The sequence below is a fragment of the Cavia porcellus genome, unplaced genomic scaffold, assembly GCF_034190915.1.
Source record: "Cavia porcellus strain 051 isolate PalLab524CR breed Dunkin Hartley unplaced genomic scaffold, mCavPor4.1 scaffold_11, whole genome shotgun sequence".
Classification (NCBI taxonomy): Eukaryota; Metazoa; Chordata; class Mammalia; order Rodentia; family Caviidae; genus Cavia; species Cavia porcellus.
Genome location: NW_026947494.1, coordinates 76,315,770 through 76,321,769, shown reverse-complemented (window position 1 = coordinate 76,321,769; position 6,000 = coordinate 76,315,770). Strand labels below are relative to the sequence as shown.

The 6,000-nt window shown below is 40.1% G+C and overlaps 1 pseudogene; it reads left to right on the top strand.

Annotated features, from left to right (window-relative positions):
- Positions 1 to 923: 923 nt before the first annotated feature.
- Positions 924 to 6,000, top strand: part of LOC100716805 (succinate--CoA ligase [GDP-forming] subunit beta, mitochondrial-like) — a 43,731-nt pseudogene continuing 38,654 nt past the window's right edge.

Genomic DNA, 6,000 nt, shown 5'->3' with positions numbered 1-6,000 from the left:
CTTCTAGCATAAAATAATCAGTAGACATGAGCTGGGTTACTTAATATGTGAACATCGTCCTTGTTTCTCAATTTGGAATAATTGTAAATTTAAGCATTTGGGGGAAAGCACAACTCTTACACACACAGAAGCTTCACCTACACAGTGGAAATTAGCCTTTTAGTTTTCCAGTGTAGAGCCTTTTGTTTATGTTGGCAGTAGAGGACACAGTCTTTTTTCATTTGTGAGCTAGTATTCTGTGTTTAGCATGAAGGCTCTCCAACCATGGTCGGAGAGTAGCCTGTTGAATCTGAAACATACACCTGAGAATTCTGGTCTCCACTAAAAGCAGAAGATGAAGCTCAGAAAAATGAGCAGCTAAAACTGAAAGAACAACTTGGATGGGGAAAAGAAAGAAAGGGAATATATATATGTACATATATATATACACACACACACACACACACACACACACACACACACACACACACAAAATGCCTAAAACAATTGGACTGATCATTCTATTAGTTCACTGAAAAGAACAATTAGTGCTTATATTGTGTGATCAATTTTTCATGCCTATATCTAGTAATCCAAGAAACTATTTTGAAGACAGCAATATACAATATAATAACCACTATTAACTTCCTATCATCTTGTTGTGAAATTCTGCATTGTTTTTATTGTTTTTTATTATCTTTAAAATAAGAAGTAAATGAGCAGCTAGAGTCTACATCCATGGGTATCACGATCAATCAAATCCAGGAAAGAGACTGCTACAACACGGCTGAATAGAGTAAAAGTCACATCTGAGGGACTCCAAAAAGGTCAACTAAAAACACAAATGATTAGAAGAAGAGGAGAGACCAAAAAGATCCAGAAAAATCAATTTGAAAGAAGAGACTCATAAATAACACATATGCATAGGAGTTTAAAAGAAGGAGATGAGCCTGGCAGAAGGGGACTGTAGGGTGTCCATCTCACCCATCACGTGGACAGCCACTCTGGGAAGCTGCCAAATACCTGGAAGGCCCCTGGCAATGCAGCAGAGGTTAGACTCGCAGGACAGACTTGGGGTACATGGGCCCTTTTCACAGCCCCATCTCCAAACACAGAGGATGCTACAGCCTGCCAGCATATTTGGTGGCACACACCAAGTGAGGAGTGATGGGGAAAGGAACTGCTCCCTCCCCACCCACCTGTTCCTAGATCTGTGGTTGCCTGTGTTGACAATCTTCAGTACTGGACCCTGGGAATATTCAAGCCACCACCAAGAGCTTACGGTTTATCCCATGCCAGCTGGGACATTCATCTGGCACACAGAACTAACACTGGTCTGCTTTGAGACCATACTTGGAAGTCTGGGCTTGGTTGAGCCTGCACCCAGTTCTCACTGTCTTGCTCCAATCCTAGACGCAGCAGAGACTCTGTCTGATATATTGCACCAGTTCCCAGGCAACCAGGATATACATGCGGTACTCCATCCCTATGTGAATCTTCCCCCTGGTACACCTAGAACACAGTAGCATCCATTCAGCATCAAGGACAATGCTTCCAATCTGGACACATAAGAATCTCCACACTGCATTCTGCCAGAGTCCTAGGCCCACTGCTACCTAACACAATGAACCAGTCCTCTGTCTAGTTAAACACAAAGGATTAAGTGTTCATCTATTTTGCCTGGCACTTCAGAAACCTATGAGACACTATCCAGAGGTCTACAACACCCCTGGGCTTGCAGCACTTTCCCTATGTTAGACTTGGGCAGACATGGTTCTCCTTTAAGTGTCCAGAGTCAATGAGAGGCTCCACTTGGTGGCAGGATCCTGTCCCCTGGACAACAGAGTATATATATCAGGTAACCAGAGTTGGTCCCCAACCAGCAGTAATCCATGACAGGAGCTCTAGAACCAAGGCCCCACACCTTTCCTGATCTCATGCCATAGCTGGAACATACAAACAGAAGATTAAGGAGAGAGGTCCCCTTGAACTGAGTAACCTCCGTACAAATTCACAGAAACAATCTGCTAGAAGACAGAATAAATAAAACTCTCATAGACATGGGTATAGGCAAAGACTTTATGAACAAAACCCTGATCACACAGGAAATATCACAAAGAGTCAACAACTGGAACCACATCAAATTAAAAACCTTTTGTACAGCAACCAAAGCCACCAGCAAAGTGAAGAGACAACCCACAGAATGGAAAAAAAGTTTCTCATCTCTTCTTCACACCAAGGACTAACATCCAAAATATATAAAGAGCTCAAAAAGTATCATCCCTGCCCAAATTTAAACACCAATCCCCAAAACTGGCATCTAAAATGAATAGATACTTCTCACATGAAAAAGTACAAACATCAAATAAATACATGGGAAGATACTCAACATCATAAGTCATTCAAGAAACACAAGTTAAAGTAATTCAGATTCCATCTCACTCCAGAAAGAAAGGCTATCATCAAAAAATCAGCCAATAACAAATGCTGGCAAGGCTGTGGAGAAAAGGGAACCCTTCTCCACTGTTGGAAGGAGTGGAAGTTGGTATAACTATGCAAATCAGTATGGAGATTCTTCAAAAAATTACAACTAGAGGATCCATTTTCCCAGATATTCTTCTTAGATCTGCCCAAAAGGGATAAAAGGATCATGCCACAGTGATAGATGCAAATCTATGTTTATAGCAGTACAATTTATAACAGCTGAATCTTGGAAAAACTCAAAATGCCCATCAATAGATGAATAAAAAAAGATGTGGCATTTGTATACAATAGAGACTGCCATAAAGAAGAAAAAACTTGAGACTTTTTTGGTAAATATATACGAGTTGCTACCATAACACATGAAATTAATCAGGCACAGAATTTTAAATAACAAGGGGCAGCATTACCGAGAATGGGAAGAGAATCACGAAGCCAAACCACACTTTCCTGTGAGCCAGCCAGTGTGTGGGCTGGGAGACAGGAAGAACAACTCCCACCCTGCCATAAGCAATAAGCTGATTCACAGGAAGTCAGGCTGAGATCATAGCAACTAAAGTAAAAAAATAACAATAACTTAATGCTTCTATTGATTGGCTTTGCAAGTCTACATCTGGTAGTCTGAGCAACTATTTGAAGGATTACAATATGCATTATAGCAACTGTGGGGGATTTCATTCTGTCTTGTTTTTGAAATCCAATGTTTTGTTCAATGTTAGTGTTTTGTTTTGTTCCTGTATCTGGTAACTTGAGGAACTATTCTAAAGATAACAATATGCAATATAACAACCATTGTTAAGTTCCTACCACCTTGTTCTGAAAACCTATATAGTTATTGGTGTTTTGTTGCTGTTGTTGTTGTCATTTTGCTTTTGTTGTTGTTTTTTGGTTTGTTTGTTTCTTGATTTTTATTTTTATTTTATTTTTTCTCATTAAAATAAAAATGAATAAATATCACATGGTTTCTCTTGTGTGGATAATCCTAAAGAAATGATAAATAAGGAGTAAAACAGAGACTAGATATTGGGAAGTAGGAAGAATTTGTCCAAATGGGAAAGAGAACAAAGAGGGGAGAGGAAAGGAAGGGAAAGGGAGTTTAAAAAGAGAATGGAAGGAAACAAATGAAAACAAACTTTTTTAAATGGGGAGGGGTGGAAGGTTGAAGGGAGGGGAGGGAATTGGAAAAAAAGAATTAGGAAATATATACAGGTTCAAACTCCCTATAATTAACATAATTATCATGTATGGCAAATGTACTAGTAAAAAAGGAGATACTTGAAAAAGAAACTTTTCAATAGCTGAAACCCGAAAACAATTTTCATTTTCATTTAATGGCTCCATCAGAACATTAGAGAGACAGAAGTAACAAAGAAGGCCAATATCATTTCAATATATGGCTTCAGCAATCTCAGATATGGGGGGGGGGGGTTCCCATGACAGTGAGGCTCCAGGAATAGCACCTCCTGTCTTCCCAGATGTTTTAACACTGACACAAGCCAAAAGAAGACTGGTTGAATCATAAAAGTTTCAAGACCCGTTAGAAGACAAGGAAACAGCCAAAGTCACCAAAACTGTGCTCCATCATCTCCACAGTTCCAGTATCAGTTCCCTCTTCACAGCTGGAAGCACTTCCTTCCAGAGATGGTCACCAGCTCAGAATATCTGCAAAGGAGTGCTTCCCTTCCTTGAAAACTTCTCTACCTAATTCTAACACTATCCCCTGGAACATAAGCTGTTTTTAACTATTTCTCCACTCTTGATGTTACTCCGTGATGCTGTTATTCCACAAAACAATTTTCTCTCAGTATCAGTGAATTTATTTGATGACTGGAGTCTCCTGCTTCCTTTCAACACACTGGCAAGCTTTGAAATTGTCATCAGTGGAACAGTGACAGTTACAGATAGGAGGAAAACAGAAATCAACAGGTCACATTATCCAGAGTATGTGAGGTTGTTTGTGAAACTATACACTCTCTAAATTGATTCCCAAGGAGACCAACTTATCTTGATGATGGAATCACAGAGTGATTATTACCCTACCCTCAGTACTAATGCTTAGTGAGAGCAGGAACACTCTTTGTGGGGTAGGTTGTGTCTCTGTGGGTATGAGACTACCCATACTTGGTATGATGCTTAGGATTTAGTTGCCCAGGGTCCATGTGTTGGAAGCCTGGTCCTAGTGTGGTGGTAATAAGATATGGTGGAACATTGGAGAGATGAGGCTTAAAGGAAAGATACAAGGCCACAGATGACATTGCCCTTAGAAAGAATTAATTTTATTCTATAGTGTGGGTTGTTTCCACAAGAGTGGATTGTTACAATAAGAAAGAGCCTGGCACCTACCACCATGATATCACCCACTATGTTGTGACCCAGCCAATGGAACCTTCACCATAGACTAAATATAAAGATCACCAGATGTTGGGCTTTCAACATTCAAAACTGAACTACAGGCTGGGGATTTTAGCTCAGTGGCCTAAGCACTTGCCTGGCAAATGTGAGGTCATGAGTTTGATCTCCAGTACCAAAAAAAAAAAGAAAAAGAAAAAGAAAAAAACTGAACTACATAACCTTATTTCTTTATGGACCCAGATATTTTATGATAGGAAGGGAAAATGGATTAATATGCCTGAGAAAGACTTCCAATAAATTACAAAGGATTCTCTATCATGAGATTTTAAAAAGTGGAGTTCTGAGACATATATCAAAAACTAAACTACCACCAATTTAGGAGAAGATGCACCTGTTCCTTTGTTTCTGTATTAGCAGCACATTGGGTCTGTTTGTCTCACGCTGAGTTACTCACACCGTCTGGATCCCCGTGTCCTTACAAGAACAAGTGTACCATTCAGAGAGCCTCGCTGTACCAAAGAAACCCGCTGGCAAGGGATGAATATCCAGTTCGTGTTCCCAGCTCAGTGGAAACCTCAGCCTGGAGCCAGTATGAACCTGGTGTTCTTACTTAAAGCCTGTTCACGCGGAAGAGAAAGGCAATGAGATGATTGAGAGAAACAAATGTTCTCACCTAGCATTGTGCAGTACTACAAAGTCCTTCATCCGTTCTAATGATGCTTGTTAGCATTAGCAAGGACCATTGAAATACCTATACCATTGGTTCCACAATTCCATACCTACTATGCTCAACTTAATAACATGAAAGATTCAAAATGTGATGAAGTCAGGCCTTTTGTTTGTGTGTGTGTGTGTGAGTGTGTGTGTGTGTTGTGTGTGTGTGTGTGTGTGTGTGTGTGTGTGTGTGTGTGTGTGGTGTGTATCTTTGAGACAAGTTAAACTATACAGTTCAGGCAGGTCTTGAACTCATTTTGTAGCCCAGGCTGATTTCAAACTTGGAACATTCCTCCTGCCTCAGCCTCCCACGTACTGGCATTACATATAGAAACAATGAAGGAGGAAGAGAAAAAGAAAAGAAAGAAAGAAAAAAACAAAACAGTCAACTTCCAGGATTCTCTCTGGTTTATTAGTAGACAATCTGTGGAGACAGAGTCCCAAATTGTGCCATCGATCACAGCAAGCCATCAG